The following is a 22,555-nucleotide window of genomic DNA, read 5'->3' as shown; positions in this document are numbered from 1 at the left end:
GAGGCCATCAGTAACCTCAGTAGGAGTTGGGGAGGACCCACCCCTAAACTTAATTTGGAACTATTTGACTGACTGACATGACGGTTGTTAGCATAAGTTGAAAAGCAACACTTTTGAAGCATTGCAAGAAAAGACAAGTGCAGGATGCCTTCATGGTGGGCTGGAAGAAGGTTGAGGACACTGTTATGGTTCATGTCCTCAAGAAATGGTTCCTGGGGCATCTTTGTGCTGGGCAAACAGGATGTACAGCTGAGCCCTAAGACTGTAATCTAATGCAGACACAGTTTAATTATCAGTCACATTTTCTCTCTTCTAGTTCTACTTCTCATTCTTGGAGGAGGTGGGATTTTTTAACCTTTTCCTAAAGAAAAGTTCTCGAAAACTCAAAACATTGCACACTATTTTCTAAACCTTCAGTTACTATCATAAAAGTGCTGCCTTCGTATGGATTTTAGACTTCATTACTCAGGGTCAACACAGCTGCTTTTACTTTTAAAAAGTAAAAAGGACTCCTTTGAGTCCAGCTTGAGCAATTTTTTTGGCATGATATGGAAGTGGTTGGATATTGCCTCCTTCCAGGATGTTTTCTTCCCCAGCTTTCCAGTCTCACCTACAGCTCTTCACTTCCCAGCTGGTGTCCCCTTCAACTAAAAGAGGCAACCTGGCTTAGCTTTCCAGATTAGTTGGCTCGGGGTTGCCAAGGGGAGCACGAAGTCCTAGCAGGTGTACTTCAAATCATCCTGAGACTCACTAGTGTGTCCAGAATTGCTTTATGCCTTCCCTTGTCCCAATGATAATACTAAAAAGAAGAAAAAGCTAATAAACAAAACAACAAAAGCTCAGCAAGAACCAAAACTGCAAACAAATTCAGATGCTAGGACAAGAGAGTCAATAAATAAATATGTTACTAATGATTTTTTTAAAAATCCCAGTGCAATTAAACCCCCACCCCAGGAAAAAAGAAGAAGTTCTCAACACGGTGAAGATTCAGTTCTCTGCCCAATGGGAGAATCAGTGGAACCAATAATGTTGAAACTCTTCTCTTTCACAAATAATGTCGAGTGATTACACAGATTGGCAGGTGATCAGCATGTTGACAACTGTCAAGACCAAATTTCACACCAGATACTTATAATTTTATGTATTCTTAATGGTCCAAATTTCCCATTTTGTTTGCTATTACTGCAAGCATAGTAACTTGATTCTTTAAAAAGAAAACATGAAAAGGCCATTTTAAAATTCAAAATTCATAATCTAAATATAAACTGTTCTTAGACATGCAGTACAAGAATGTATATGCTACACATAAACAGAAAACACTTTACATTCAGATAAACTAAAATGTGATAGAATCTAAAAGTCAGGTTATGTTTCTCTAACATAATTCCTTTATTAATAACACCCCCTACAGACTTTGGGCTGGAAATGTTTCTATGAAGACCAAAAGAAAACTGAGAGGATGAAAGGATCAAATAGATTTTTTTAAAAGATGAAAGGATCAAATAGATTTTTCTTACATTTTCTAAATGTGTGTTACTGTGAAGTACCAGTAAATCATGACTGAGATGAGGATGACATTAACTGCCATGTGATATAATCCATATGCTCAGCACATGCACTCAAACTACATTACCACTCTCTTTAGCTATAACCATTAGGTCAGATTGGATCCTATATTTATTAGTACTTATTTTAAGAATTCCAAAGCATACTGCAACTATCATAAAAGCATAAGATTAAGACACAACAGAAAGAGGATTAAAACAAGGTTTAAATGCTTCACAAAAGATTCCTTTCTTGGAATCTGAACCCTTAACTGAACTGTATACAGCAAGGGTGGGTCATCGGTGCTTCTAAGATTGCAGGCCGCCTAGAGTCACTTGTTGAGATGGGTGGCCATATCAACTGGATAAATAATAAATAAATGCAACTTTTACCTAATATCATGTGGTACTCAGCATAATTATAAAGTCTTGTGCATGGGCAGGGAGGCACGGAAGGGTGCAAAACAGAGAGACAAAAGGGGCCCCAAATCAAATATAAGGAAGGTAGGTAGGTAGGTAGACAGACAGACAGACACAGACCGACCGACCGACCGTCCTTATTTGGCTCACTCTAAGCAGGAGCCTGTCACTCACATATCACATGCTGAGACATAACAAAGAAAAATGTAAGGCAATTGGGAGAGCACTAAATATGCTTCTGTTCTATAAAGCTATTTAGCCCAGGGCTAGCCTTGCCCAATTAGTCAGGTCCCATTTTTAGTTGTTTTAAAGATGTAGCAGTTCTAGTGACAGCCAAAACAGATCTCCTATCTTATCAGCTAGAATCAAACTCTTCCTTATCTTTTCTTGGAGTGAATTTCGATGATTTTAAACTGCGAAAAACTTTGATGGCTTCCACAGCTGGATACAATGGTTAACTGATTTTTAGTGCATGGGGTAGGGCCATTTGTTGTTTTTGTGTAGAAGCTATAGATGAATGGACTAGTTGCTTGGAGAATGCCTAATCTACCTGTTGATTAATTTTAAAGTTTATATATCCACAGGCTAACATGCTACTCAGACAAGGAGAGAAAATGTTGTGCATTCTCAGTCAACTTCAGGAATACAGTATCATGTAAAAAGTACTTAATTTTTGTAGTTTTGAGTCATTAAAACTTAAGAAGTATATGATCTGAAAACAACAGCACTTCGCTTCATGTTCTTGAATCCTAAAAATGAGAGCCTAAAAAATACAACATCAGTCTCTCTAAAATTGGATCAAGCTCTATCTACAAGTATGGTGGCGCTAGCCAAGTTAGTATGACGGATTACAAAACTGTACCAGAGGAGTGAGAGAAAACCCCTCAAGCCAGCAAGTTTTTCAGCAGAGTGCTGCTGGTTTTCTCCCTTTCTTGGGAAGAGCTTGGGTGCCATGGGGGCATATGTGGTCATTGGGCCACGATCTGCTTATCTTTGCTATGGATACACAGAAGCATTTACTGAAACAATGCAGGACCCTCTATTAATCTATAGCTTATGTATTTATTAATTCCCAGCATCCTGACTTAAATAGTAAGAAAAGCACTACTGAATTTACTAAATCCACTTTATTCCTAGCTCTGGGCACTTAAGTGCCTACTCAGCAATCTTAACAAAATCATAAGAATGTTGCTATGAGATAAATCAAGGTACAATCTATGAAAGACTATTAATGGGAAAAATTAATGGGCCGAAAAGGTAATGTACAAGAGCATGTTTTCAATTATTTTATTCTATTAGTTTTTATTCTGTGTCAGTACTCCATTCTCATGATATCTCATGTAGAAAAATGTACAGCTCTCAAATCTCCAGTAATGTGCTTAGCATAATGTAGGCTATTGATGTTTCTTCCTCCAGTTTTAAAGTCAAGCTCCTCTTCTTCTGGTCTAACTTCCCTCAATATATTTTCAGCATATAGACTGAATAAATAAGGGGAGAGTATCTAGCCTTGTCACACTCCTTTGCCAACCCAGAGCCCGTCTATTTTGCCATGTTATCCATGTGGTTTTCTTAATAAAAATACAGGAGTGGTTTACATTGCCTTCTGCCACACAATACGAATTGATGCCTTTGCCATTTGTCACTAAAGTGGTCATCTGCCTCCAGCATCTTCCTATATTGCTGCTGCCCAATATTGGTTCCTGCGTGCTTTATCTGGGCAGCTGGGATGACCTTCACACCATCAGTGACCCTGCTGGGAATATACACTCTTCGCATACATTTCTGACGTTCTTTGCTCACTCCTCCCAGGAATACCATCTCCCCGCCATGATGAGGCAGCACAGCAGGACTTTGGTGGTGGTGGTGGTGGGGTGTTTCCTATAATACTGTAGAGTTATTATATGTACATCTGTTCATGTTCTTTTCTATGTAACTTACTTATTTGTATATAAGGGTTTTTGTGTGCTTAGTGTTCATTCAAATCATTTTTCGTTTCCTTAACCTTTTTCTAAATTGGAATTTTATTAAAAATATTATGTTTTTTTAATATTTTTATGTCTTCAAATGGAGTAGCTAGTTTTTTACTAGCTTTTGTAGCTGTACCTGTAAGAGTAGGCTGATGTAGAGACAGCTGGTTAAATGTGTATCCATGTATTTAAAGTTCCAGTTTCTAAAATGAGCATATCAAGTTTCTGTTCAAAATGTGTGCCACAAGCCATTTTTCTCTTTTTTCTTACTAGTTGGCAACTCACTCCATGCCTTTATTTTCTGAAGAAAAAAAATAGATTGCATTAAAAAAAATTCAGGCTATTTTATTGTATTTATATCTGGTACAGAAAAATCTCATTTGTGGTACTAATGTGAGATCAAATACAATGTTTCAAGCAGATTTTTCTAGCAGACACTGAGCAGAGAAGATTATTAACTCATTACAAATTTGTGACCTGTAAGAGCTAGTGAATTTCTTGCCAAGAGAAGTAACTTACCACGAAGCAAAGGGTTTTTTTTTTTAAACTATTGGAGCCAAAATTCTCTACCACTACAGAAGCAAACTTTCCTTGAGTTTCTTGCAACTTTGGCTTTTTAATTCCCATGGCATAATTAAAACATTTCAAAAGGAGGGGAAAAAGAAACCAAATGGAAATCCTTTAGGAATAAGAATATAACAACATATAATGTTTTACAGTATGATCTTCATCTGTCCAAACTTCACTTTGCTTACACATTCAAAATACACCCAAAATTTGTAGCTCAAAACTAAGGCACATTACTGGAGGCAAATTACAGTCTAAGGTTTAATCTTGACATATCCTGAACTGCTCTCAATCAGTGTAGGCAATGTTGAGCTCATCAGAACAACGGTTTAACTGGACATATAGAACCCTAACCTTAACCCTAAGTAATTCTTCAGAAAATCCTCTCACAACTGATTGTGTTAAAATAATATATTACGTCATATATGTGAGATGGGTGGCTATATAAGTTTAATAAATAATAAATAAAAATGTCTCTTGATGGCCACCTTTACTATCTCTCTGAATCCAGACCATGGCCAAGATTGTGGTAATAGAAGCAAATATGGGCCTATGACTTGTTTACCCTAAGCATGTTCATCATGGTATACTGGGATGGAGTTTAACCAATGATTCATTCCCCTTTTGGTAGCGCTACCAGATATGGGCAGCAAAAGTCCAGATGCCAACTAAAGAGCAGCAAGGATACCCACTCGCGCGCACACACACACACACACACATATACACACATGGACATAAATACCAATTACGCATTTCCTTCTAGACAAAGCAACATTATGCACAGAAGACACAGTGAGTCAAAGAAATTACGTGCATAAGGAAAAGAAATAAAGCTAAATCTAATTTACACCAAGACCATTCACTTTACCTCTTCATACCTTTTATTCTTGCAAGCTATCCTTCCTTCTATCACATACATTCATTGCTTAATACACTACCTTTTATTTTTTAAATTTTTACCTCTCCCTTTCTGAGAATCTCATTTACTCCAGCCAACCGCAACTTCCTTGGTTTTCCTCTTCTTTGGACTCATTCACCTTTTTTATGTATTTGTTTACAATTCAATCCTCACACATTCTCTCTATTGAAAAAATGATCCCAACATACTTCTTTCATATGGTCTCTCACTTTTGTATTCTGCCCACACTCATTCCGCACCCATTCATTCTTTACCCTATTTCTTGCTGTTTTATCACATACATTTATATAACTCATTCCCACTGCATTCAACCTACTTTTACTTCTCACTTTCATTTAGCAAAGTGGGCAGATGCACATTCTACACAGCCATATTACCTCCTTTTGGACCACGTATTACCCGCTATTTTTCTACCAGCATTTGCATATCTTAAAATTGTTCTGATTCCCCATCTTTAGCAAATATTCTAACAAGGTACATAAATTCATCTACTCACACCACCATTTATGTACAACTTGCAGTAGTTCACTCCACTTTACCTCTCAAACACATCTACCTTGGAGTTTGATATGTTAATTTTCAGCTCCATACTCTGTTGCATTATATAGTGGGTCTTTTCTGCTGCAGTGCCTAGCCTCTGGAACACCATCCCCCAGAGATCTGACTGGCCCCAACTCTGCTAGTTTTCCAAAAAACCTTAAAAACATAGCTATTTTACCAAGTGTGGGGGTGAGGAGTTTAAGAGAGCCCATGGGATAGTTGTTGTGGACATAATTGTTTTCTCAGCACAATTGTACATACAGGTACAATTTAGGGACACTAAACTGCCCTGTTCAGTGATCACTTGAAGTTACAACAGTGCTGAAAAAGTAACTTTACAACCAGTCCTTTGCAATTAAGACTACTGCAGTGTCCTGCAGTCATGTGTGTGCCATTTGCGTGCTTCACAACTGGATTCCGACAAGCAGAGTCAATGGAGAAGCCGTCAGTAAAATCACAAGTCACAGTCATGTGATGTCTTGTTTAACGACTGTGGGTGATTTGCTTAATGACTGTGGAAGATGTGAGGATGTAAGCTCATCGTAGTCACATGATGTCTCACTTAACTGCATCACTTAGTGACAGAGTTACCAGTCCCAACTGTAGTCATTAAGCAAGGACTACCTGTACATTATTATGATTGGTTGTTTTCACTGTGCTTTTAATTCTGTTAGCCATCTAGAGTCACTGTTTGCAAGATGGGTGGCCATATAAATTGTTTTTAAAAATTAAAATGCAACATCTGCCACAAATCATTTAGGTTCTCAGCCAACATCATGGGATCAACTGTATTAAAAAGTGCATCTACTTTCACATCCCCAGCAAAGATATATCTGTTACTCCAAGGATTGCTTACATATTACATATTGTCTTACTCCTTACTTGGTACTGAACCATTGCTAAACTTTCCATTTATTCTAAATGCATGATTTACTTCCATTATATACTACTCTTACTGAATTCAGCAACCAACCATCAACTCCTTAGTGATGAAGAATGTTCTACAATTCAAACCTATTCACTTTATCATGTGCTTTCTTTAAATTCACAAACATACAATAAGCTAACTGTCTCACATAGATCAATTTCTACTGAAGAACATATTATAGGTCAGTACCAGAGGATTAATGTTAAAATTACACTCTCCGTCACAGACACATTCAGCATAACACATTGCCATGTACTTGAAATGTAGGTGGATTTCTGTACCCAGTAAACCATATAGCCAAGTCAGATGAAACAAATAATAATAAAAATATAGAGCAATGTTAATGTGTTATATTTAATCATATTCCTTTGTGTTAGGCAAAATGTTTTCACCATTCTTCTGCCACTGTGCAACTTTGAGTGCCAGGAACAGAATTCAGCTGCCAAAATATTTACCCATTTTTTCCACTGTACAATTTCAATGAGGATTATAATTTGACAACCAGAACATATTCAAATACAGGTGAAAACGTTAGGTACAATGTCATAAATAAATCAAAACTTTTTATTGTTTTTGTTAAGTCTTCTTGGTTATTAACAGTTGCAACTCATCCAGCTTTCATATCTCCTGGGCAATCTGACAGCAACAGAAAAAACTCCCTCTGGAAAGAGTCAGCACTGCATGATCTCAGCATAAATATCAGGGATTGTGAAATTTAAGAACATCCTCCCCATGGAATCCTAAACAGTATGTATTTTCTTAGAGCTTGTGAACGGGAACAAAATAGACATATATCCACAGAAGCTGTCAGTAAAACAATCGTATCAACTGAGAAATTACAAAAAGACCTAAAATCTTTTTTTTCAAAGTAAGTATCTAGTTAATAAAGCTGATGCAAAACTGCAATAAATTCCAGTTTTCAAGTATTTTACTTCATGCCAAGTTTTGATTCTGAAACTTCTTTTGTATAGCAGGGCACTTTTGATTTACATTTCGCAATGTACAAGAAGTGCAAGCGGCATGCGTTTTGTTTTCACACTTCTCAGAATCAAAACTAGGACTCACTCATGTCTGCTGAGTAATGAGGACCTCACATATCTCATCACAAAAGAGGATGACCACCTGCCAAGCCTGGCATCAACCCACAGCATGATTCATTGCTACAGGTGTCCCCTTAATTTTCTTTAATCAACCTAACACTAACAAAAGGACGTTACTTAATTCCATGTGATGCCAATTTAATTCATACGTATGCGTGATACTACATTGCGGAGAAATTCAAATGATTGCAGAAATAGTCCCAGCTGCACAGGGCCAGCAACATGCTAGAAACCTCTACTGCCTTTGCTTTTACCAGACTACCTCTTCAGCTACCTGGACAACAGGAAAAACCTTCTAATCAGTCAGAAGCATCAATGACTGGGACATTAGCTCCACAGAAGGAATCCATCCATGCTATCATTTTAATTTCTCCACATGTACATACTGAATTGCATTGGTAGAAAATAAACATAGTGATGTCAAAGGGTCCAGCTATATGGACCAGGTAGGAGTTTATGTCAACACAGTGCAAAGTAACAACATAGCATAACACATTAAAAATGGCAAACAGAACTGAACACTTCTATAACTCAGCCACTGGAGACTCTGTTAAACCTGTTCCCAAAACCAGGGGAAAAGAGCCATCCATTCATCCGCCTATTGCCTTCCTAAAGGACTGTAAGATTGGGGACAACTGATGTCTAGGGGAAGATCATTCCAGAAATTGTTCTGGATTCCCATTCCCTGCTACCAAGCAAAGAATTTTGTTTTGTGTATCTGTATTATAACTTTCTCTTTCACTAGTTTCAAAGCTAAGATACAGATGCTCTGCCTTCTTGAAGCTCTCATAAAGGCTTCACCCCAAAAGAAAAAGAACCCAGCTGAACTTCTGTTGAAAGAATATTCCACAGAAGAGGTGCTATAATTGAAAAAGATGTATCAAGCAGACCTCCTTGATAGCGGACTACAGAGCATGCTTCTTATGGTATATATCTGATGACATTATAAAATAATACAGCTGAGTGAAACAAAAAATAATAAAAACCATCAGAAGAATAAGAAGTTTTGAGACTGAAACCAGATAAATGAGAATGCTGGAAGATCTGAACAAATTAAAAGGTCTGATCCTGGAAAGCCACAGTCTTTCTGAAACAGATGCTACAAATACAGAGTGTTAGAAATGAAAAGTTTATCACCGTCCACATTCATAAAATGGATATGAACTTAAATAAGAGTATTATTTAGCGATGATAGTCTAGAAACTATGAGTATAATCCTAGATATATTTTCTATATCTCAGTTGTTGCCTCTTTGGAACTGCAAAAGTAGGATGACTGTGTGAATTATAGTATCAGGCTGGTAGGCTGCCTTTGGCTTGCTGTGTAGTTTTGCCCTAAGAAGATGAACAAACAGTAGTATACCAGGATTGTATGTATGACTCTATGACATACTTTCCCAGCTCGTGCCTTCAAGATGCATTGGACAATTACTTTCAGAATAACCAGCCAGTTTAACCAAATGTTAGATTGGAATTTTAGGAGTTGCATTCCAGCATATATGGGCTGAGGAAACATCAGATCTTCCTGTTCATGTCCAAGAGTGTCCCAAACATCTGTGTCCTATGTTGCTTATATATATAGGTATGTAGATTCATCATCTATGGTACAGTGGCATCAATCTACTATCAAGGGATCTTAACAGTAGATGCAGTTAATCAATCTTCAGCACAGCATCTCTACCTCTACACATCTTAGTTTTGAGAAGGAAAACATAAACTAGAGTCTTATTCCCTTGTCGAAAAAGACCACAGCAAAATCACTGATCCCTGGCACATATGCAAAGCACACCTCTGCATAAGTTCACATAATAACTTGGCTTCTCCCCTTTTGTCTGATCTGACCCTGGTAACTCAAAGCAAGACTACATTGCAAAACGCTGTTTCATCTTCATTGCTTTAGAAAAGCCGCAAAAGAAAACTGAGGCTTCTTGGATGGGCAATATTATGGGGATAGAATAGAATTCTATTTAATAGAATAAAATATAGCAATTATGTATTTAATGCTCTAGGAAAAAAACAAGTTATCCAGTTAGAACTTGTTTTCTTAGGCCCAATATTTGGTGTTAGGTACCCAGAAGAAAAACTTTTGACAGTGACAGTGTGTTATGAGAATATTAGTCATATCATGTATTTGCATCTTGTGGCATCACCCCAGAGTGCCTTTCTGACTGATCATTTTTCAATTTCAAAATGTAATGTCCATTCTCACTGGAATATTTCCATTTCACTCAGTTCTAAAAGTTATTTGCACTTTAAGGTCTAGTGAACTAGGGAAAGTTCTACACACAGTGTCATTGATAACTGCAGATGGTATTTTACCGCTAAAAAGTCCTATCCCGTTAGCGAATCAGAGAGTTATATAAAATAACTTCCTAAGGATATACATGACTACTCACAGAGCACTGGGCTCCCATTATGTTAAAGGACAGGAAAGAAGAAAGAAATAATCTTATCTTAAATACTTAGGTGTATGTGTTTTATTCAGTCAATTACCCAGATAAAGCAAATCCTTAAAGTTTTATACTTGGATGTGGTCAAAAAGGGGAAAATCTACAAATCCAATTAATTAGGGACTTTTTCCTCACCTCTATTTGATTGTGATAAACTGGCAAGGTTCAAAGAAACGGTCCACTAACATGGACATGGCCAAACCCCAGGTTGTAACAGGAAAAATAAGGAACTGAGAGTGGGGAGATACTCATACAGTATTTTTTAAATCTCTTCCTGGCCACATTTGGTTTTTTAAAAACATTTCCCTATCAAGCACTAATAAAGGAGTTTTTCAGATAACCCTAGTCTATAGTATTCCTCTGATTTGGAGTGTAAGTATATTCAACATAATTAATTATAAATTCATTAGTTTTTGTGAATCAAATTGGCATGAGTTATTTAAATCTGCCTAATTATTTCTTATTAATACAAATCATAATTTAAAGTAACTGATGCTTTGATATGAATCGATCCACTCTATTTTAAAGTGTTGTGGTTTTTCTTTGTAGGAATGTGGCATAAACTACCTTCTGACATTACATGCAGAACAACTGTAACGTTTATACTGCACTGTTTCAAAAAAATTTCCAAATTGGTGGTGGGGGAGTAGAAACACGTATTCTCTTTCATTCCTATCAGCAGTAAGGTGATTTTAAAGAACATGCTCTACTTACTCATTTTAACCTGACAGCCAACATACTAGAATGAGGATGTGTAGGCAACAGCATAGCATTTTATTAGGTCATCAGGAATTTACAGATAGCCACATGACCCCCCTCCCACCTGACATACAAAAATCTCGTGAATCTAGTTTCATTTACTATAATCAACGACCACATGAATTAAAAAGCACACACTTATAAAAAAAATTCAAACAGAAAAAAACATCACTACCCCCACACCTAGAAAATTAGAATGACGTGTAATCATTTGCTAACCGGCACCTTTCAAATTCTGCTTTCATCTACAATGACACTGTAGTTTCTACACTCTTTCTGTCTATTTTTGTAGTCAAACTGCAACCACTTCTGGATTGTTGGTTTGCAAGCGAGCTACTCCTCTGCTTATCAACTGTACCACTGCAAAGCACACCATGTGCTGAAATGCAGAAGAGCTGGGTTCTTTGCCCGGCTTCTATGATCTGTGATAGCCAGGACAGAATGGTTTGATCTTTGAAATTAACTATAAGAAGTGCCACTGGGGAAGAGAGGAAATGTGATCACACTCTTCCTTGTGATCTAACAATCCTAGATAGTCAATGCATCTCCATCAGCATTTGGCCTTTGTAGCTGATTATACTTACAGACTAAAAGGAAGGATGTTACAAACACATAAAAAGCACATTGCCCTATTTCCCAGGGAAGTGGAGGTGGGAGGCAGAAGGTAGATAGGGATCTCTGGGTGATATGCAGTGGATCAACAAGAGTTTCGGTCTGCAAAGAGCAACAGCTAGAAACCACTGTTCTCCTCCTGAACCAAACTACTGAGAAAGATGGTTGGGAGAAAATTAAGGAGCAGATGTTATGTGGAAGTACTTGCCCATCTGTGACTAGTGCAGATTACAAATCCTAAAGTGACTATGTATTCAAAGGCACTCTAGCCCTTAATTGTTCATGAATGTGAATGAGCGAGGATCTGGATTCAAGGTGTGTAATTCAGGCCCATCACTTCTCAGAAAAGCACTTCATATAAAATACTTTTCCTCCAGAGTTAACACTTTCACATATAAAAACAAGATGCATAACTTTTTCAGGATTGCATGGAGATCTTCCTCTGGTTAAGTGATATTCATGGAGGAAATTATCTTGTATGAAACATCCCAGAAACTGTTGCTCAGAACAAAAATATGAGCGGCAAAATTTGTAGTTTTGTAACCATAGAATTAATCAGCTGCATTTGGGAAGTCACAGGTTCATAAATCCAGAAGATGCCGAAGAGGGATAACATCAGGTCTTGTTCGAGGGGTTGCAAATTGTAACACTATCCACTTAGTGAAGAGAGAACCCAAGTAAGAACCCTTCAGACTGAAGCCCTTATTAAACTCTGTACAGTAATGAAATGCTGGAAACAGGTTTCTATCCTGTATCCCAAACTCACTTTGTGGAACAGATGAAACACAAACATTGGGACAATTAATTACAAAACTGGATGTAGAAAGATGTCCTCTTAACCATATTTCAGATAAGCTTCAGACTTTACAGTGGAAAAGATCACTTGTCTTGGTGCTACACCTGGTTCTCCAACCAAACTATTGGCATAAAATATTCCCAGTTACAGCATCTTATTAGAAGTCAGGACACCGACCCTTCAGACACCTACCCAAAAAGCACAGTAAACATTTTTTTTTAACCAGCCACCTCTCAGAATTTCAAGACAAAGATACTGTAATTGGGTATGTGAACTACTGTACACAATTTTTTTGCACAAACCAGGAAGTACCTATCTGATCTGATTGGATGCCCTGTAAAGCTCCTATATGGGATTAGACTCAAGTCAGCATTTTTAAAATTATAGAATCAGCTGGTGCTGTAAAACTGTTACTCAGCTTTTGTAATTAGCATAGTTTTATTATTAAGAGTTTTTTTAATTGGTTAAATGTATTCAGTATAACATTCTCATGTAATATTCCTATTGAATTAAATGAATAGTATAGCATAATGTTAAGTTTTATATAAATTGTCAGGAGCACAGCAGCAACTATTCAGATCGCTCCCTTATATATAATAAAAGGGAAATGGTTTAGCCAGGATTGTCATCCCAACATTGTATTGCTTGTATCTTTGAAGGGACCTGATTAAAAGAAATACTCTTGTAAAATCTGAGACATCTAAAACTAAAGCTCCCAACTTACATTAAATCTGTATACACAAACATTAGATTCTGAATTCAGGTTTTCATAACAAGAAAGAAGCAACTCTGCACCATCTGTTTTGTGTTCAACTCACCAAACTTATTTGCAACCCTAAGTAAGTAAGTTCCTAAAGCTGAAATAGATCAGCTTAAAAAGTGGAATATTAATAAATTAGATTGTCAAATTGCTGATATGCAATAGAACTCCATACTGCATTAATACATCAGAATGCATTGCACTGAATTCTGAACTACACTTCTGCTTACTAGAGAAAGCAACTAAATTATAAGAATCCTTTCTATGCTAAACAGTTTGCAAAAAAAGAAAAGAATCATGCTTACCAGTGACAAGCTACCCTCTTCTTTCCATGTTCTTGAAAAATGTGTCCATAGAGATAAAGATTGTGATCTGAAATGGTAGCATTTTATTAAAAGTACTGCAAGCAACAAAATATCATTTATTTCCCTTCATTTAAAAAATATAATTCTTGAAATGATTAAGAGGAGAGGAAAAAAAAAACAACTGAGCCTTCCTGCTCACTGAAACAGATTACTCATGCTGACTCACCAACCACAACTTCCTCTCCCTACATTCTATTCATATTTTAGGGTCTGAATAATCAACTTCTCAGGATCTCTGTATCTCAAATTCTTCCAGGAAGGAGGCATTTTAATCCATACTGTGGGAGGGAAATATTTTCCATCACTGTTTAAATAAAGATATCCTGCTCTTCCTTCTATCTTACTGAAACTCTACATATGAAAGAAGCAATTGCTTCCTATTTTTTCTTGTTGACCGGGAGCAGGTACTGCAGAGAGCATTCAGTATTTTTTGAATGTACTATTTATATGCAGCTATCATTTATGCTCTTTCCTGATTTATATAAAGAGATAGCTCAAACTGAAAAATTCATATTACTGTAATGTCGTAATAAGAAAGAAATGTATAGGCATGGCATGTACTGGATACAAAATCTGTTTATTAAGACTGTCGGCTATAATTTTAAAAAACAACATTTTTTATAGTTGCAAAGACATTATTGGACATATATCAGCAATAGCTAGTGAAAACATGACTATATGCACTCCTCTTACCAAGAACTGAAAGAGGCTTTTATTTAGTGGTAGTTTCTTTTGTCTGAAAGGGTGTATAGTTAAACTCCACTTTAAAGATAAAAAAATCTTAAAGAAGTAGAATGGGGATGGGAAGATATTCATCAGCACTCAGGCAACAGGTTGAGCAGGTAGACAAGTTCCTTGACCATAGGCTTGCCCAGTATGTCAGAATGAGTTCTGTTTAATTACAGTTATTACAATATGCATAAATGCTACCCTCTTTTTTTCTTATGAAAAAAACTCCCAGAAACAATAATATATGTAGACACAGACAGAGAGACACACAGAGTAATTGCAAATAATAAAAATTAGCACTGTATTTATACAGGCTGCAAAATGTATTTATTTTCTAGAAGAAGTTCTAAGTTGCTCTGGTGCATAATTATATATTTAGCACAGAAAGCATGTTCAGCGTCAGCAGATGGAAGCACCTAGCTGATGTGTGGCTGATCTAAGAAACTAAGCAGGTTTTGCCTTGGTTATTACTCAGATATCAATCCTTCAAGGTAGACCAGAGCAGGATACAGATGCCAGAAGACATCAGAACTATAGATGAACAGAATTTTGCAAGTCTGCCTGGGTCTTCCCTTCCCTCCTCTTATACCCCAGGGAGTCAGGTGGGGTAGTCTGAGTCTCTTTGCAACACTCTTCCACCTCTCTGGACTTAACACATTTCCTTCTGTACCTGATATTTCCCTAATGGCCTCTGGATTCCTTCTCCAGAGTCATCTCCCTGGCTCCCTATATTAAATGGGAGATATCCTAGAAGTATCACAGCTGTTTATTAGATTGGAAAGTTGGGGGGAAAAAAACACCTTAGAAGGCAATGGCAAACTACTCCCATTTTGCTGCCAAGAAAACAACATGGATGTATCCCTTAAGTTCTAGGAGTCGAATTCAACTTGAAGGAGTCTTGAAGGAGTCTTACATACTGTATGTATGATTAATCGTATGCATAAGATACAAGCGACTGGATTAAAGTATTACCATTGTAACAAAACAAAATCATAGACACTCCATTGAGTCAAACATAATTTCTGGTAACTACATGGTTATGTCCAGATATTGTGGCTATGAAACTATTAAGAAATGCTTGATAAGCAGCAGCAATAATTGGCAATTTTACCACTTGTTCCTAGAAATAAAATTGCTTCCAAGAAAATGGCCAAACCAAAAAAGGTTGTAAGAAGCAAAGAGTTGTAAACAGAAAGATATTCCTTATAGATGGTATACAACTCTGTCAATAATCCTCAAGACAGACAAATCAATATAATAAATGTTGGAAATGCCATGATACAGAAGGAGCATTATACCATATGTAGAGGACATGTAAAAAAATTCAAAAGTTCTGGAAAGAAATACACAGCACAATTCAGAGAATTTCAGAAACCAAATCTGAATTGAAACCATAATTTAAATTTGGAGAATATGCAGCAATGGCAAAATCAACTGCATATATTCACAACAGTGTTTGACTAAATCCAAGCAAGAATGGTTTCTATATATATTATATATTATGCAACATGGCAAATTTAAACATTTAAAGTATGGTTTTTAAGGGGAAAAAGAATTGATTAAAGAACTGAAATCAGAAATACATGGAAGTGTTAAATGTTTACAAATATGTATATCAGTCATAGCAGAACCCAAGGGAAGTTAGGAACTAAATACTATAAAATATTTTAATAGTATTTCTTCTCTTTTTTTCTTCCTTTTTTTTTACTGTTAGATGATTTATCTTTAAATAATAACATAATGGAGATATTGGCATTCAGCTCAAAAGGCCTTTAGAATCATGTTCCTTCTTGTTAAAAATAACTTAATGTATTCTGTTTTTTATGGTTAATCCTTCATCAAAATATATTGAGCACTAACTGTATAACTCTTGCAACTTCTCTATCAACTTACTGATATATCTTTGTCTTACTTTTTTTTCCTTTTTTCTTTTTTTGCCTTTTTCCTATTTGTTCTCTTTTTAAAATAATAATAATTAGAAACAGAATATATAATCTTTCTCTTTACCTACATCAACTGTAGATAAATATCAATATTTACAGACGTTGGTTTACCAGAACTTCCTTGACCAGCCTTTGCTAGGTAACAATAAGCCACAAGTAAGGGTCATTTGAACCAGCATGTCTCAGCATGTCAGGGTGACAAGCCTCTACCAAACAATTAATAAAACAGAGAAAGTCATAACAGCTACGTTTGCTGCTGCCGCACTAAGTAATTTCTGTTCAAAGTAGTAGAAAGTGCAGGTTTGTACAAATCTAATCAGAAGACTTGTCACCCTGACATGCTGAGACATGCTGGTTCAAATGACCCTCACTTGTGGCTTGTTTGTTTACGAGAAAATCATAATTTTTACACCTGCAATCTTTTGTACTCATTTACAAGTGGCAGGTAAATTAATTTAGTCTCTACTAAGCAATTAACTCCCATGTAAATGAGTACAAAAGATTGCAGGTGTAAAAATTATGATTTTCTCTTACTACTTTTATCTATAAAGAAAACTTCATATTAACTTATATGTGGGAAAATATTTTCAAAAGACTGTTTTTCTTGTTGATAAAGACTTACAGATAATTGTGAACATTGATATTCTCTATCTCTTTTCCTATATCACTCCTATTCTTCTCTTCTTAAAAAATAAAAACTGAACATATTCCTCAAAGAGATCTTGAAACTTTTCATTATGCAAAATGTTACTGGATTCTCCATCCAGGTGATATTCTGGCTTGTCAGGCACAAGTTTTAGGGAGAAACTCTATGGCCTATTGATTCCTGTTTCAGGAGTAAGGTTGGTTCAACAATGTTAGTCAAGTCTCTTTATTTCAGTCATCACCAGCAAAACAAAGCTTTAAAACATCGGATTACAGCTGCCCGTTGAAATAATAGTGTAACCTATATACTATACAAATTAAATGTTTTAAATCACTAATACAAACTATAAAATCATGACACCAATTAAACTAAAATGTTTAAACATACAGTGAAAATTTGTAAAAGTTAAGATAAAACTATATAGTTGTGACTTAGAATAATAAAAATAGCTAACCTGCAAAATAAGCTCATTATATCACTAAGATCTATATATAAACTATGTTTAATATTGTGCCTAAAGGGAGTATAATGGTGTAGTATAGAATAGTATAATATATACAGGAGTAGTATGACTTAAGAGCTAAATAATTTAAAATCTATGCAATAGATCTATTGCAATAATTGGTTTTCTGCATTATTAAAGGTGGCTCTGGCAATTGATAATAAAAATAATAATCAATAATCAAAAAAGTACATAAAAGCAGAATGCAGGGATATAGATAATCAACTAAATAGACAGCTATAGCTAAAATAGATGATCAACAGAACCAGATGGGAGATGGGTGATTTAGCCTTTCAGAAGGCATCAAGACCTGGCTTTTTAACCAGGTGCTGGCATACAGTGTGTAAGGAATGCCCCGAGGCGCTGGGTCTTGTTTTGGTTTTGTGGCTTTAAGTTTGATGGTTTTTATAGTTCTCGATTTAATTGGTTGTGAGTCCTCCAGAGTTTTGTTTTTAGATGGGTGGCAAATCTTTTGAATAAATAAATAAATAATCTTCAATAATGTATTAGATATATTAAAGTTTTGGTACTGTACTTCTTCATATGGACAATCTGCTACTATAATTTTATAAACAGTGAACTCTACATAGCATATGAGAAGCTATTGTATAAGGGTTTTCATTAGACCCACAATATTCATACTGTAATGAATAGGAGATACTATGTTAATAGTGCTGGGATAGGGTGGTGCTGGCTGCATCCAAGGAGATTGTTTGTGGCACCAGGTTTTTGTTTTTTACTTTTACTGCTTTTCGTTTCTATTGTTTTTATGATATTTTGGTTCTATAGCATTGCTGATCTGTCCAGAGTTGTGTCTCTTAAGATGGGTGGCCGTATCAGTCTTTTAACTAAATAAATAAAATCTAAGAATTATTTGAAGAAAGAGTGTGGCGTATTGTACAAACAATAGAGCAGTATTAAGCAACATTCAGCAAAGTAAAATCAGTTTGTTTTAATAATAACAACTGGAGGTAAAGGGAGTCAGAGCAAGCAGAGTACTTGACTAAAAGTGGGAACAATTCATGGTGAACATCAACCCAGAATGAGCAGCACAATGTGACCTAACATTTCAACTGTTCCTCCAGACATGGGTACAGCCTCTGCTCAAATGGGATGTTTTGATATTTTCCCTCAGTAACTGTTGTTGGGAATATGTCAAACCTGGCTAAAGATAAAGCCCTCTGAATTTGGAGACTGTTACACAACTGAGATATCTAGCAAGGTGGAGTAGATGAGCACAGTAGTTCAAAGTAACGCTTCTGGGGAGACTGACAGATCTGTTTGTAACTTCAAGTCAGCACCGTGCTGCTTAAGATTGGCTAATTCACGTTCATAGCTTATTGGGGTGATGGCAGCCCATAAAAAGAGATTTTAATTTCTCATGAAGTGTCTAGCTCCAAGAAGACTTGAAGCTGTCAGACAGGAAGAAAAGAAGCTTAAGCCAGTAAGAGAAGATGTGAGTCCAAGCAGAAGTTTCTATTTTAGGTAAGCTGGCTTCATGCTGCAGCAGGAGACTTGGAAGATGGATTTCAAAAACTGAAATTGTATCCTTTCAAGTGGAGGTTCAACAATGTTTTTGCACATCACAGTGCATGAAAATTGTACTGCATATTTGCTATTGTATGTATAAAAACATGAGGGAGTATTTGGTGATCTCCCCACTCCTAGTCATCCATGCTCACTTCCTCTTGCTCAAATGTTTTATCACTGCTTCCCCACCTTTCCTTCTCTCATTACCATTGTGGAAAAACCCTATTAACAGAAAGAACTGGCCCTGAGAAAGGAGGTATTGTTTAGGGTAGTTGCTTGGCAACCTCAGGTCTCAACTGCAGTTACCTTAGGTGAGGCACACTATCTGTATCTCTTTCAGTAAGCAGGGATGGATAGAAGGAATGACAAAGAGAATATAGGTAGTCCCCAGTTTAAGAACGAGTTCTGTTCCCAAGGTCTGTCCTTAAATCAAATTTGTATGTAAGTCGGAACAGTATTATTGTATAATATTCTTTTATTTTATATATATATATAGTGTGTGTGTGTGTGTGTAGTATTGTGATGGAAGGCATGAGCAGGGAAAGTTCTGGAATGGAACTTCAAGGTTGCCAGGAGGGAGGAGAGACATTCCAGGGGAAGCACCTCCTCAGTCCCCAGCCGGAGTGTGGGAAAGCCAAGAGAATGAGACTGGCTCCTCCCTAGGGCCTCATGGTTATAGTAACTGTTGTTGTGGTGTAGATTTAGTCTGGCGAGATTCTGTTTATTAGGTGTAAGCTAATAAAGGAGCTTAACTGTTCTGGACTGTCTCGCTGTTGTTCTTGGGCTGAACCTGACAGTATAATATTATTCTAATGAGATGGCAGTGACAAATTTGATATATATAAATAAAAAATAATACTATATCAGTAGGATTGCATAATTAACTTGGGCCATTGTGTATTTAACTCGAATCATTGTGTATTTAACTCAATTTTTGCTACAATAGGCTCCATTCTTAATTATGGATCGTCTGAAACTCGGGCATTCTTAACCCAGGGACTACCTGTATAAGCCAGTGGTTCATGCCCTCTTGAAGCCTGATTAGTTGAAGCCTAAAATATGGCAGGGAGGGAATTTTCCTCTGGCCTCTGTTGATATTCCACCATTGTTTGAAGTGGAAACACAATAACCTTAAATAACCTACTCACCAAGCAAAGTTTTTTTAAAAAAATATGTTGATCTCTACTGCTGTGGAAGCAAACTCCCCTTGAATTTGCAATAATTTAGGTTTTTTCATTCCCATGGCAGAATTAAAATATACAAGAAACAAACCAAACAACAACAACAAAAGGAAGGCCTTCAGAAGCAAGACTATCATAACATCAAATGTTTCAAAACTCCATCTTCACTTGGCTTACACATCTGCAGCTTGGAACTAAGCACATGAAGGTAGGCAAGGTTCAATGGCAGCTTCAATCCCGGCATGTCCAAGAAAGACTTTTGTTTGAAATGCAGAAACCATTCTTGATTACTGTAGACCATATTGAACTTAATGGAACAGTGGGCTGGCTAATACTGCTACTGCCACAAAGAATGCTTTTGTGGAATAATAAGCATTGAAGGGAATCACTCCTTTAAAGGAATGGGCAACCTGTTGAAGGTTCCATTTCCTCTGGTGGAAATTTCATACAAACCGGACTGGATGAAGCAAATGCTGGATAGGGCTGAAACTGACTCTTTCTGATACTCTCCTTCCTATCCTGAGCAGTCAGCTATCATGGGAAAAAGATATTTATGTTACCAGAAATCTGGATTATTTTAAAAGGCTTTTGAAATTAGGGTTAGGGCCAAAATAGCTCATCTCTGGAGCACTACAATGGCCAAACCATCTGATTTGCTTCTTAGACTGGCTAAGTCTCTTCATGTAAATAGTTAATAAATGCACCTTGAGTTGAGAGTTCTTACTGAGTCACTGAAGGCCAAATACGATGTTATCTTTAATGTGCGTTGTGTAGCCATAGCTACTGTTTAATTTTAATTAATTATAGATATGAGGGAGCGTTACTAGCTCTCTGGTATACTTTCCCTTTCCAGACACAACTCTCCTCCCTCCACCATTGCTATTCATGACTATTGACTTAATAAATAGGAGAAAGCATGTAGAACATTTTCCTCAACTGGTTTACTGGTAGTGGCCGTGGATGTCTGCATTTTCTACTGAGTAACAAGGTAACATGCTGCATCTGTGTTTGGATATATGTGCACACTTGCAAGTACAAAGTGGGCAGCATATATTCTCGTCTGGGTCACGCGATCAGCAGGGAAGAAGAATGGTTTAGAAACAGTTTGCCTCTTCCATAGGGCTGCACTGGTGGTGATGGTGGTGATGTTTCTGGATGTTTTACTCTGTCACTCCTAGCCTGATCCAGCCCATTTTCAAACAGTCTTTCTTTTACCAGCTTCTCTCCCCCCTCCCTCAATTCTGTTGGGTTTCTGGAAGGATCTCCTGCTGACAGATGGGCAAAGATGGACAGAAAATTCCAACAATCCATTTACATAATTACTTTTCAGCATTCCATTGGGTTGGAAAGAATTTTAAAAGTTTCCATTGGTGCAATGGATTTTTTGTTTCATTTATTTGTTTGCTAAGCATTGTAGAATTTATAGGAACATAAGGCTAAGACAGTGTTTATGGAGCCACGCTTAGAAAGGGATATAAGTTTCCCTCACCTTGTAGTGTGATCCTATAAATGTAGTATAATGTGTAGTTCAGCTCCAACAGAAGCTTGGACAATATATTCAGGAGCTAGTGGTCCTTCTCTTTTGAAATGAACTATACAAGCACTGCTTCTCTTCTGTTTGCACAATTCAATATACCACTAAAGTTTTTCTACTTGACCTGAAGAAATTAGTGGCCAAAATAAGTCTGGGATAGTTTTCAACATAATGAACCATGGTATTCCTGAAAGAAATCACAGAATTCTGTACACACATTCTTAAAACTTGTATTCCCAAAGAAACAATTAAAATATAAGTTCAGATTCAGTTAATGAACTAGGGCAGCATGAATATTTGGACTGTGATTGACTGGGTTATCTTCAATGTGACACAGGACTATTATCTGATTATATGAAGGAGCAGGAATAATCTGTCTGCAAACCAGAAACTTTCCATTGAACTTATTAGGCTGTTCTCTAAATGTCTACCTATATTTTAATTCAATGTCTTAAAAGTTACTTATTGAATTTTAACAAAAGATAACTTCTGATAAAATGATTGTTTGGGAGGAGGAGGGAAGAAATTCAGGCATATAAATCTAGATTTTTTTCTGGAAATTGCTCTCTGAATAATATATGTGTTCTTTTGATCTCATGATTACTACAAAGAAACATCACTGTATTGTTTTAAAATAGCATTTCTATGGTTAGTAAAGAGAGTATCAGATATGAATCTGGTAAACTACAGTTCACATTCTAATTCAGGTCATAAACTTAGTGCTCTGAATAAGCTTTGTATTAGTAATTGTTTCACAACTTCTA

At 36.5% G+C, this 22,555-nt stretch overlaps 1 protein-coding gene across 5 annotated transcripts in view; it reads right to left on the bottom strand.

Annotated features, from left to right (window-relative positions):
- The window catches only part of BUB1 (BUB1 mitotic checkpoint serine/threonine kinase), a 310,629-nt gene that overhangs the window by 286,847 nt on the left and 1,227 nt on the right, over nt 1-22,555 (bottom strand). For all 5 annotated transcript variants that reach the window (XM_088148539.1, XM_088148512.1, XM_088148531.1 and 2 more), the window contains exon 2: nt 13,667-13,733. The gene's annotated coding sequence lies outside the window, so the exon portion shown is untranslated. The remainder of the gene's footprint in view (nt 1-13,666; nt 13,734-22,555) is intronic.

The sequence above is a fragment of the Python bivittatus genome, unplaced genomic scaffold (assembly GCF_059951505.1).
Source record: "Python bivittatus isolate LINGU-HERP-01145 unplaced genomic scaffold, Pbiv_v1 ctg000020_np1212, whole genome shotgun sequence".
NCBI classification, from domain to species: domain Eukaryota; kingdom Metazoa; phylum Chordata; class Lepidosauria; order Squamata; family Pythonidae; genus Python; species Python bivittatus.
The sequence above is the reverse complement of the archived record's forward strand: the minus strand, read 5'-3'. Positions and strand labels throughout refer to the sequence as shown.